Below are 12,068 nucleotides of genomic sequence, written 5' to 3'. Positions count from 1 at the left end.
CCAAGAGGGTGTGACTGCCCCGCATTTTATAGAGAAGCATATTGAAGCTGAGAGATTAAGGGTTTCACGTACCCTTGCGTAGTTAGAAAGTACGGAGATAGGTGGGGTCTTTCAACTCCTGGTTCACTGCCCTTTCTACCGCATTTCCTGGACTTGGTTCATGAAACCCCAGGGTAAAGGGCAGAGGGAGACCACACATCTTCAGGCGTGCATTGTGTTAGCCAAGGGCTTGGCCGTCCTTATGTGAAACACATGCCAAGATGACATTTATCATGTTTGAATGTGCATGTAAAAGTGACACTCTGCTAGAGGGAGACTGGGTCACGTTTATGAAAAGGTAACCAGAGATGAAGTTCAATCTTGTTTGAATTGTGTGTTCTTCCATGAGAATGGCACTATTTTATGAGATGCTACTATTATTACCTTGAATCATATATTTGTTTCACTGAAAATAAATTAGACCTGTACCAATTTTTAAATGTTTATATTTCCTGGGCATAGTTTGAAATATTTTACATAAAATTTATCTTGAAAGCTATTATATTATGGAATCATATCTTTACTAAGGACATGGAGCAAATTTGGTGTTTGACCAAGATTCCTTCCACAGATGATGCTTAAATGGCTTTACTTTCTTTTACCTTTATTGAGATTCACAGTTGAGAAGTTAAGAGAATCTTGAATACTTAATGATTCTTGTATTCCCTCTTAGAGAATCCCAGCCCAGATTTAAAGAAAACATTATGTTTTTTTCCTTATATTAAATATGAGATACATGGCCTATATCAAGTTTCTTTTTTTATTTTTTTACAATTAAAAAACACAAATTGATTTGGGAATTGTAAACTAGATTTCCTTTTTAAAACATCTGCAATGTTAACATTTAAATCCTCTTATCTGAATTAGTATGATATGTGAGAAAAGAGTTGTACCTTCTTTTTAAAGTTTAGACCGCGTTACTAAACTTTCTACCTATGTGTGGGGAGGGCTGTGGGGGAAGGGCTACATGAGGAAAGGGGCACTTTTATTTGAGGGAGATTAAAAGGTGGTATCACCGACGCGATGGACATGGGTTTGAGTAGGCTCTGGGAGTAGATGATGGACAGGGAAGCCTGGCGTGCTGCAGTCCATGGCCTCGCAAAGAGTCAACAGGGCTGAGCAACTGAATTGAACTGATAAAGACTAGGGAATGCAAATTTATTCAGGCTATTTGAGAAAGGCTGTTTACACCTTTGTTTTGACTTGGAGATGTGGATTATCTGCCTTCATCTGATTATTCTCTTTTCCCTTTCCTCTAAAAATCCTATTACTATTTGAAGTCTGATGCACAGGAAAGCCCCATTGGGCCATGAAAAAGAGAAATACAGTCTGTATGTGCTCTGTGGTGAAAATAAATGTTAACCTAAACATTTGAGGGAGATGTCTACCACAGAATTAGAACTCTCTTAGCCTCCAGCTTAGAAATCATATCCCGTTTACAGAACCTTATTAGGTACATTCCATGGGAGAAAAGCCTTCTTTTAACCATATTTTGGAGATTTAGAAACATTGTCTTCTGTAGTACTTGACAACACAGCTATAATTTTGAGTTTGTCAACTGTGCAATAATTCTGGTTAATCAAGATCCAATCTAATTCAGAAAAGCAGTTTCTATAGGATTAGATAGCACCAAGTCTGAGAAGGGCGAGTACAGATTGTTAGACCTTAAAAATATCTGATGAGGTTTCTGATTATATTCTTTCACATTCTATAAACATTTCAGTTAGTGGTTGTTTTAACATTTCTGTTTCAGCATATCTTTCAAATTAATGGAGAAAATAAAGGTGATTTCACACACAAAAAACATGTACCCAAGACATCATTACACCCCCATTACAAATTCAAGATGTCACACCATAAATAACTTATTGATTGGTTGCATCTTTAAGATCATAATGTGGGTATCCCTACTTTTGGGGTCAGGAATTTTGATGTTGTTTTCCAAGTTTTATATATATGTATAAAATGTTGCTGTGCATATGTGTGTGAACTATGGCATTTATTATATTCTCAAGGGAAGTTAAGAACCACCAAGAATAAATAAGCAGACAACTGTACCCAAGAGTTATTAAAACAGAAGTTCTTAGACTGTTTAAATACTCCTTTCTCTTCTTTCCTGGCTCCCCTTTCAGCGCTCTCCACTATGCTTAGCGCTGAGGTTCAGTCTTGGTCCCATGCTTCTATGCAAGCATAATCAAGTTAATAATGAGAGACATACAGAATGGCTGCTTCTACTGGATACCCACTTTTAAATTCTGAATAAGGTATCCACCTGAATTGTAACTGTCATTCTTGCTTTTGATAAATTAGTTGGACAACTATGAAAGGAACTGAAGTTTTCTTCTTCACTTTCCTTTTTAAGATCCTGAAGCAAGAAGTTTTCTGAGTTTTACCTGGACATGAAGCTATAGCAATGCAAGTCATAGGTACTTACAAACAGGAGCCAAAAATCTATCCAATAAGAAGTCTTTTTCAAGTATTCTAGATTTATAATCACTTTGCTTTTCCTATTTAAAAAACTTCACGTTAAGTCTTAGGATCCCTGCTTTCTAAGTTGCTTCAGTCATGTCTGACTTTTCGCGACCCTATGGACTGTAGCCTGCCAGGCTCCTCTGTCCGTGGAATTCTCCAGGCAAGAATACTGGAATAGGTTTCTACACCCTTCTCCAGGAGATCTTCCAGATCCAGGGGTTGAAGCTGGGTCTCTTATGTCTCCTGCATTGGCATGCAGGTAATTTACCACTAGCACCATGTTCTAACCAGTCAGAAAGGGAAGGGAATATCTACCTTCCCTGAGCTCTAATTATGACAACTTCCTGTATTTTGTATTTCTACAGTGTCCAATTCTTTATTTGTGACCACTTTGCATCCTGGCCCCTCTCTACAGGGAATTGAAAGGAAGGAAATTAAAAAAAAAAAAAAGAGGTGAGACCTAAAGTCTATATTTCAAATGAATGAAGATCTCTGCTTTTATATCTTGGTTAGGCTATATAGCCATCTCTTCTGCCATCTCTTCAAGTTGTTTGATCAGTTTGGAACGCTACCTTCATCATGGTGCTCAATAAAACTAAATTCACATATAGTTTTCATGGTATTATGGAGTTTCATGCATTCACTTAGTATAATCTGAATAATTTTTAAATAAACTTCTTTGTATGAATAGCATATTTTCCTGGACATTCTTATAACAAGTTGTTTTGAAACTCAAAAGTACCAATGTTAATAACATGCATAATTATTTCTCTACAGCTTATGCTGTTAGGTAAGAAAAACTGGTTAAAAAAATTTAAAAATAGAGTCCTCAACTTGAATTAAATAAGTGAGAAAAAATTATAGTACTTATGTTGGGAAAGCTGTTTTTCAGCTTTTGAGTTTTTTAGTTATGGCATGACTAAGAAAAAAGCTGAATGCCTACATATCAGAATACACAGCGAGTTTTGGTTAGGGAAATTAGTTTTAGCAAAAGACAACTAGAAATAGCTTTAAAAATCCATTTTCTCTTCTATCTTATCCACCTGCTGCTAAGTCGCTTCAGTCATGTCTGACTCTGTGCGACCCCAGAGATGACAGCCCACCAGGCTCCCCCGTCCCTGGGATTCTCCAGGCAAGAACACTGGAGTGGGTTGCCATTTCCTTCTCCAATGCATGAAAGTGAAAAGTGAAAGTGAAGTCGCTCAGTTGTGTCCGACTCTTAGTGACCCCATGGACTGCAGCCTACCAGACTCCTCCGTCCGTGGGATTTTCCAGGCAAGAGTACTGGAGTGGGGTGCCATTGCCTTCTCCTCTTACCCACCTAGCGAAATCTTAATTCTCTTAAAACCCAAATTTCCACCTACTCCTGCTTGCACCAAAGAGTAAAGGTGGTTAGGAAAAAACACAGGTGACCTTATGTTAAGTAGAGAAATTCTCATTCTTCTCACCCTAGATTACATTTACTGGTTTTAAATGGGCCTTCAGCAATTCTACTACATTTACCTAGTCAGTTTATTCTTCTACTTTCTAAGCTAACAGTTTCACACCCACACTCTATCCTTTTTCCTCCAATTTCTAACACTTGTCTCTCCTCCTCACTCTCAGCTAGTGATCTTACCATTTATTTCACTTCAAAATTGAGAAAATAAGAGAATTACTTCATCTTCCCACTATCAAACCTGACTCCGTGTAACCTGACTTTTCTTCCTTTGCACTGGGGGACCATGTACCTATGTAAGGCTGACCTTTCCATTTGTATAAGGATCACATTCCTTCTGGACCATTCTAGGACTTCACTCCTACAATTAATCTGCCGTTTTCTTGTACCTTAAGTTTCTGCTTTTCTACTCCATTATTTCCAATCAGCATAAATTCAGACTATAGTAGTTCTCCTTAAAACAAACAAACAAACAAAAAAAAACACTTCTCTCTAAACCCCAAATCACCTCTAACTATTGTCCTATTTCTTTGCTTTCCCTTGAGTAAAACTTTTCCCTTGAGTAAAAGTCTTCTGTGTCTACACTCTGCGTATCTATCTCTTCATTGCCTTTTTTCCTCAACCCATTTCATTCAGCATTTTTTTTTCTCCACAGACTCACAGAAACCATTCTTATCAGGATCCCCAGAATTCTCCTAGCAAAATTCAACGGTCATTTCTTAGTTCTCAGCTTACTGGACTTACTAACAGAATTCGACACAGTTGAGCTGTCTCTCTTGAAGCTCATTCTTTCTTTGATGTCTAGATACCATACATTGCTAGCATTCCTGTTGCCTCAGTGAGATTTGTCCCCCTCAGTTTCCTTTGCTGAATCCTACAACTCTTTCACCTCCAAAAGGAGCCCCAGTTCTTAGCATTCTATCTTTGCTTTCAACTCCCTAGATGTTTCATCCCTTTTGTGGTTTAAAATCTAAATGCTGATGCCTTCTTTATTTATATTTCCAGCCTCATAGTCTCCTTGAGTTTCATACAGATGCACTGCCTGGTCATTTTTACTTAAATCATTGATATATTTGCAGTAGAGAAAAGCACAAAAATGGCCAAAACTGTATCTTCCAGTTAAGGACCAAATTTTCATGTTTCCTCTCCCAAATTAATATGTCAAACCCCTAAGCCCCAAGACAATGCTATTTGCACATAAGCTTTTTGGAGGAAAATTGGGTTAAATGAGGTCATAAGGCTGGGACCCCAACTCTGATGGGATTGGTGCCCTTATAAGAAGGGATTGGTGCCCTTATAAGAAGAGATAGGAGAGAGCCTGGGTTTTATGTAAGAACACAACGAGAAGCCAGCCGTCTACCAACAGGAAGAGAATTGTTTCCAGACATCAGAGTGGCAGACACCTTGATCTCAGATTTCACAGCCTCTAGAACCATGAGAGGTGATTTTCTGTTGTTTAAGCTCAGTAGTATATAGTATCTTGTTACGGTAGTCTGTGCTGATTAATACAATTCCCTTTGCCTTCCAACCTGCTTCTCTCCAGTCTACCCCATTTTGATAAGATGCACCAGTAGGAATCTACTTGTTTAGGCCAGAGAGCCAGGAGGCATCCTTGACTCTTTACCAGTGCTCCACTCCCTCCGACCACCACCACCAGCACCACCACCACCACCACCAGACACACCATTCCTCATCCTAATTCACCAACAAATCCTATCAGGTCTTCCTTCAAAATATTTCCTGAATCTTGACCATTTTTTACCACCTCAAGTGCTACTAACCTAGCTCAAGATACTTACATCTTTAGCATAAGCTATTGCAAAGTCTCCTAATGGGTCCTCTGCTTCTACTTTCATATCTCCATCCCCTAAACCAACCCAATATTCTCCACACAGCAGGCAGAGACATTGTTTAGAAAGGTTAAATCAGAAAATGTTACTTCTGCCTGAAAACTACTATGGTAACTTAGGATGTTCAGAATGAATCCAACCTACCTGTTGGGTTTTAAAATCATACCTATGTGGATCTTGAAGGTCCTCTGTGATCTTACCACTGTTTGTATCCCTATCCTTACTTCCTTCTAATTTTTTGTTTTCTTAACTCTTACTACATTTGCTTCTTCTAAATCCACCAATCTAGTTCTTGTTCTGGGATCTTTGTGGGAGCTCATTATTCCCTCTGATATGCTATTCTTCCAGGGTTTTGCAACACTTCCATCCTCACTTCTTTTAGGTCTCTGTTCAAATGGCACAGTTTACAAAAGTTTCACTTGAGCACCGAATCTAAAATAGCTACTACCCTGTCTTCCCTTCTCCCTTGATCTGCTCTATTTACCTCCATTGCACTTATAATAATTTCTTTATCACCTTTTTCTTCCACCAGAATAGAAGCCTGATGAGATCAAGGTCTTTTAGTTGTTCTGAGATCAGTTTAGCCCTGAATCCCCAATGCTCAGAAGAGATCCCACTAAAGAATAAACATTCAATAAATGTGCTGAATGAAGTTTCCAAAGATACTGACATTGCTAATTACAAACATTAAAGTTTGAAATCTATTTTCAAAATCTGTTCTTCTTTGAATGAAAAGAAAAAGATCCAAATGGCACAATAGCCAGGACTAGTTTTTTGAAAGACAAGAAGATTCAGAGTGGCAAGTTAGAGTATCAGCAGAGCTCAACAACCATTCTCATAAAAATAATGTGAGAAACTAGGTGTTTAAAACAAAATTACATGTTTTTTTGGATCCTTGAGTGAGAGCAGAGACTGGTTCTACTGCTCACCCACAATCTTCACAGTCCCACATCTTTTGAACTAGAGTGAACACACCTCATTGGAGCTTTGCTGAAGATGGTGCTGAGGTTGCTGATGACTCCAGTGGAGAAGACCAGTGTGCTTCCTTCCCTCCTTTCAGCTTCCCAAGGAGCTCCAGCTTTCCTGACATTTATCTTCCTCCATCCTAAATTCCAAAACTGACATCAGCTCCCAAGAAGATCATGCACCATCTCCAAAATGTAATAAATTTCTCACCAGGCTTTAATATTCTAAAATGAATGCAATATCATCCATGAAATATAAGAGTATGTTTAAAATATTAACCTGAAACAACCAGGACTTTTCACTCAGGTGTGAAAATGTGCTAATGTAAATAGAATAAACTAAAGCACAAATGACTTAATAAGCAATGGACCTAATGTAATGCTAAGTTATTTATCCATAATCAGTGGATCTAAATGTTATACAAAGTAATTTATCCAATCACAGTCTTCAACACATCTTTGGGCACTGGCTGGATATAATTGAGAGTAAGAATAAAGAGCAAGGACCAAAATATTAAATCTAAATTAGTCAGCCATTCAAATGAACACACTCTCTGTGGACTGTATTGACCATGAAACTGCACATCACTACCTTCCAATGACATCCAAGGACAAGTGCTCAGAGCAACTAATTCTTTCCATGGTTGCTAGGCTGGCCTTGAGCAGCAAAAGGCAACTGGATTTATTTTATCCTGGCAGCAGCTCAGTGGGAACATAAACTAGCAATGCTAGGGAACAGCAGGTCTACACAGAAAAGGAAGCTCCACTCATACATAAACTCTCAAATGCCAACTAGGCTTAAACCAGAAGCAATGGAAGTGGTAAACACTAACATTTTCAAAGAACTGTCTAATATTCATGGCAGAATCTATAAAAGGTGACTTTGAATAATCCCTTCCCAGCAAACCTGTAAAAGTTTTATAAAATATGCTGCAAAAATGACTCACAGTAGATGTAATTACTGTGCAACCTTGGAAACTGATGTAAAAAATTCAGCTGCCAGCATGTTAACAGCCACCTAATATATGGGTTGTTTGATTGGACTCTTTGGGCAAAACTGCAAAATTCCTAACCCATTGCTGCTATATATTTTATCAGGGCCAAATTTAGCTACTTTCATTTTTTAAAATGCCACTTTAGACATCACAGTGAATCAAGTCCGTGTTGCTTAATTGCTTGCATACATTACACTCTAATCCATTTCCCCAAACACTAATTTAACTAGTTATTATTTATTTTTATTTTTTGGAACAGCAGCAGAGTTCTGATGCCTGAACTATGAAACTTGCCAAGATCATTGCTTTCTTAACAAAAAACTAAGAATCAGCTGTGAAATTTCCTCCTCGATGCAGTCAGCAATGGTTTCCCAGTTTTAAAATATTAAATGCATTCATCTTAACAATCTAGTATTAAAAAGAGGTTCATTGCCTATACTCTGTTTTCAGTCATAATGTAGTGGGGTTTATTTGTGTGTGTGGGTGGGGAGAAAAGCCAGGTTTTAGAAGGGTCATATTCAATATTCTCACTCCATGCCTTATAGCTATCCTTCGGCTTTGGCTGAGGCAATGAGGTATACTGTCAGTTTAAGAGTTAAAAATACCAACCATATATGTTAACTTTTTTTTTTTTGTCAACATAAAAAAAGTCTTTATTTATTTATTTATTTATTTTATTTTTTTAAATTTTATTTTATTTTTAAACTTTACATAATTGTATTAGTTTTGCCAAATATCAAAATGAATCTATCACAGGTATACATGTGCTCCCTATCCTGAACCCTCCTCCCTCCTCCCTCCCCATACCATCACTCTGGGTCGTCCCAGTGCACTAGCCCCAAGCATCCAGTATAACTTTTGAAAGACGTCCTCTTAATACAAAATGTTCATCTATAACCATCACCACCCCAGGCTTTGGTCTTATGGGCTGTCACCTGTGGAAAATTGAATTAAGTGGAATTTTTGAAAAATTGATTCTATACTATTATTACCATAAGTGTTTGCTACTTAAATAATCTTATAATAAATTTTCTAGAAAAGAGCTTGACCCCCCCTACTTTATAATGGAATAAATTTACCTGTTCTCTCCCTCCAAACTTACCAGTTTGCTAAGTTTACATACATAACATTTTCTCCTAAGTGAGGCCCATCTCAGTTGTGAGGGTTGATGAAGCCAGTCTGAGGATTATAATCCAGGAGACAGTCTTTAGCTGAGACTAAAAAGCTCTGAGAACTTTTCTGAAGAGCTAAGTGGGAAGGGCAATGTATATGAGATTCTGGTGAAAGAGTACACACAATTAAGCACACATCTTGGTAGAAGTGTACTGCTATTTATGAAGGACAGGCATTTTAGTTAATGGTTAGTGCTTTTCTGTGTATGGGAAGATACAAGAAACTGGGTTCATAAAATTTTCTTCTGAAAATATTTAACTACCTAAGGGCCAGTTTTGCCATTTCCCCAGAAGACAGATGCCTCATACTGATCACACTGAATTCCTTTGAGGGTGTACTATAAGTCAGCAACTGCTGTGGCCAATGATGGGTCTTGTGGAACTGGATGGTGAGCAACATTATGTTATCATTTCCTCCTCTGTTGGACTTAATTTTGGCCAAGATTTGCGAGGCATTTCATGATGACCAACTGGTCCCATAGCATTAGGAATACTCATTCCCAAGTCAGGGGACAGTTTCATTGACAAGCTACTCAGTGGGCTATTACAGGACTAAGTTCTGTTAACAGAACAAGGCCTCTGGACCATCTGTCTCACTAGTCTTTTATGGTCCAGGAAATAGTTCTCTCTTGTTGCTTCTTCCGTATGTAGAGTTACACTCTTATCATCATTGATCTTATAGAACTATATATTTGGGCAGTCATTTGAAGTTGCTAGTCTCCATTTTTATCTGAGGTTCAGTCACACATTTGTAATGCAAGAAACAATAAAATGGGCAAAATACAAGTAATACAGCTAGTAATATTAATAAGGTCATAAGTAAGTGTTTAAGCTAAGAACCTCCATTAGGTGCAGCTCAGTATTTCTCCAGGCTGTCTGACCCAGTCTGTTCCACAACAATTAGTATCTTTACAGGAAATGACATATTGGCATTGTACATAAAGTTCTGCATGAACAAAAGTGAGTGGTAGGTCATCTTGACCCTTTGCAAGATTGAGAAAGGAATGCTACCTTCTGTGAAGTTATATTGCTAGTGCCTGAAAAAAAAAAATTGATCTTTACAGTTGAGCAAATATTTCTGCCATTGTGAGGCCTGGTTAATGCATAATCAGATGAACAACTGTTGTCTGTCCACTGCAGGTCTGGGAGCCTTGCAGTTGCCCAGACTCAAATCCAAATAAGAGCCCAGAGACAGTATTGGAAACATTGACAGTTTATTTTAAGATTTCCTATCCATGTCAGAGGCAAAGATCCTAGAGAGATATCTAGGAGGCTTCCATTTATAGGGGAAATTGACCTCAGGTAGTCTCATGAGTTACCAGTGAAGCCAGTGGCTGGGGCAGAGGGCAAGCACATGCTGCTGCTGCTAAGTCACTTCAGTCGTGTCCGACTCTGTGCGACCCCATAGACGGCAGCCCACCAGGCTCCCCCGTCCCTGGGATTCTCCAGGCAAGAACACTGGAGTGGGTTGCCATTTCCTTCTCCAATGCATGAAAGTGACAAGTGAAAGTGAAGTCACTCAGTCGTGTCCGACTCCTAGCGACCCCATGTGCTGCAGCCTACCAGGCTCCTCCGTCCATGGGATTTTCTAGGCAAGAGTACTGGAGTGGGATGCCATTGCCTTCTCCGGGGCAAGCACATAGGCAGTTACTAATTAAGCCCTATGATTAATAGGTTTGGATAGTCACGTGAGTGACTCAGGGCCTGGTCAAGCAGGGGATGCACGGAGAGCAAGAGAATAGCCAGCTTGAACGGCCTGACCACACGCTCCACCCCTACTTACCCTCCCTGACTCTTACAATCTTGGTCCACCCCTCTTCTGCCACAGTCAGGTATGTGGAGGTGCACGGAAACCAAATACCACAAATGCACTACAGACACCAACAGCTAAAGAGTATCAGGTCAATTTTTCACAGAAGTCCAGAGGAAGATGACAATGGCATCTCACTGTCAACCTAGCAATCAGATTCATTCTTCAGTGAAGCCACGGTTGTCACCCAGTCCATGAACAGATTCCCTTTGCTCAGACTATGGACTACAGCCCATGAGGCTCCTATATCCATGGGGTTTTCCAGGCAAGAGTACTGGAGTGGGGTGCCATTGCCTTCTCCGTCATTCCCCACAGCCAGGGCCAAATAGAGGGCCGAGGCAGTGTAATGACAGACCACAAGATTAATACAATGATGCCTTTCTCCAGTAGGGGGGCCTCAATTAATTGCCTTAGTAGTCTTAAGTGGGGCTGGGTAGAAGACAGGCGAGGTCCCTTTACAACCCTAACCTCATGGGGAGGCAAACCTGAGCCACCGGGGACTTACCCGCCAGTCACAGGGCTGTGTTACAGGGAGCTCCTCTGGTGTAGACGAGCCCTGCAGTCAGGGCAAAAGTGAGTTACTGTCCTGTCCGAGAGTTGGCAACAGTCTTTCGGTGGTCAACAGCTGAACTTGGATGGTGTTGCCTCTGGGTGAACGTGGTGTAGGCCCTGATGTTCAGTTATGGCTCACAGGACATGAGTTAGCCTCCTGGTCTGCAGCTGAGAGGGCAGGATTCCATCTCAATTGTTGTTAAGTAGTCCATTTATCCTTTCCATTAGCCTGGCAGCAGTGGAGTGGTAAGGCAGGTGGACATGCCAGCATTTGTCATTTTTATCGGCCCATTCCAAACTTCCTGGCCAGTAAATTCAGTTCCATGGTTGCTATGCATATCCACGGGGTTCCCATATGTTGCATGCTCTTTTGGCTTGCTTCATGACTCAGGTGGGCCTTCTATAAGGTCCTCCATCTGTTGTAACTCATTGTAGATGTGTATGGCTGTTGTTCCATCACAATGTATTGTTGCTCTGCCTGCTTCCCTAATTGGGACCAGAAGCCCAAGGGTACTCTTATTATTTTGCTGTTGTCACAGGCCCCAGCCAAACCCTTCTGGGTTACAGGCCACGTCCAATTCATAAGCCTGTGCCTGAGTTAAAACCCCTAAAGCCTGTGTCTATAATTGCTTACAGACACAGATTAACTCCCAAAACTTAGTTTCCCATTCTTATTTCCTGACAACCTGGCACTCACAGAGTTCCCTTGGCCTCATAGCTGGCTTGCCAGTTGTTGGGCTGCACCCCACAGGCCTGCAAGCCCTGGAGTTGTTCA

The 12,068-nt window shown here is 40.0% G+C and overlaps 1 long non-coding RNA gene across 1 annotated transcript in view; it reads right to left on the bottom strand.

The window, feature by feature from the left end:
- Nucleotides 1-11,378, bottom strand: part of LOC147364812 (uncharacterized) — a 52,733-nt gene extending 41,355 nt beyond the window's left edge. Inside the window, exon 1 of the long non-coding RNA XR_015135034.1 lies at nt 11,247-11,378. This is a non-coding gene — a long non-coding RNA (uncharacterized LOC147364812). The remainder of the gene's footprint in view (nt 1-11,246) is intronic.
- Between the last annotated feature and the right edge of the window lie 690 nt (nt 11,379-12,068).

This window comes from Bos grunniens, chromosome 10 (assembly GCF_055505025.1).
Source record: "Bos grunniens cultivar Pamir isolate PY7600 chromosome 10, Bosgru_T2T1.0, whole genome shotgun sequence".
NCBI classification, from domain to species: Eukaryota; Metazoa; Chordata; class Mammalia; order Artiodactyla; family Bovidae; genus Bos; species Bos grunniens.
This window is presented reverse-complemented; position numbering and strand designations above follow the sequence as displayed.